Here is a 1,019-nt window from a genome sequence, read left to right as displayed (position 1 = left end):
TTATAGATTTATTTGATATTTGAACGGAGTCTACAAGTTCAGACCCTCAGGTAACGGATTGCTTCATGGTCGTCAAAGGCTAGTGTGCATTATTTCTGAGGATTACATCCACTGACATGACACAGAAACACAAATGGACAAAGGGACATAATCATGAAGACAAGAGACGCTAAAACGTGCCTTAGTGTCCAAGTGATTGATCTAAGGCGGGGAACCCTTCTAATGCAGGGACCCCCGTGACTTATCTAAAGTGAGGAGGCTTCTTGCCACCAGGTGCTGAGAGGGCTGTGTGTGTATGCCTGGCACCTGGGACAGAAACTGGAACCCAAACCTAGGGAGCCTGCCCCTCCCAGCAGTGACCTACCCCGCCTGCCCCCAACAACCCCACCTCCAAGTGTCTCTTCTGAAGGACCAGGAGGTGACAGGGGGGATGTTAGCAGCTGAGGCTAGGGATGGCACCGGGCAAACTCATGACACAGGAGGTGGGAAAGCAGAGTCCGGGCGAGGCAGCTCCTCCTGGCTCCTTAACACTGTGATGAGGGACGGACGGGGAGCATGGAGCACCGTTCATCCGGGGATTAGCCAACCCGAGTCTCCTCCTTTCTTGGCAGCTCCAGAACATTCCCTTTGGCCAACAGCCACAGACATGAGTGCCTGCCAAGACACATGGAGGAAAAAGAAAACAAGACACCAAAAACAAAACAAAACAAAATCCCCGCCCTAGGAGAGGAGAAGAACAAACAGAACTCCTGGACCAAGGTCACACCAGACTCGAACACATCCTGCAGCCTGCAGGCCCCCGCGGTGGGGGGGGCAGGGGGGAAACAGTTCAGTGTCCTTCTGCTCTGCTCACGGGAAGCTGCCGTCCTGCCCTGAGACCCCAACTCACTGGCCTTCACTGGTTTTTTTTTCAGGTTTTTTTTTTTTTTTTTAGTTTTTTTTTTTCTTTTTAATACCCAAACCATCAATTTTCAAAGCTTTAAAAAAAAAATGTTTTTTTTTTTTCTTTTTTCTTAAAA

Source organism: Lontra canadensis, unplaced genomic scaffold, assembly GCF_010015895.1.
Source record: "Lontra canadensis isolate GAN:19392208 unplaced genomic scaffold, GSC_riverotter_1.0 scaffold30, whole genome shotgun sequence".
Taxonomy (NCBI): Eukaryota; Metazoa; Chordata; class Mammalia; order Carnivora; family Mustelidae; genus Lontra; species Lontra canadensis.
The sequence above is the reverse complement of the archived record's forward strand: the minus strand, read 5'-3'. Positions refer to the sequence as shown.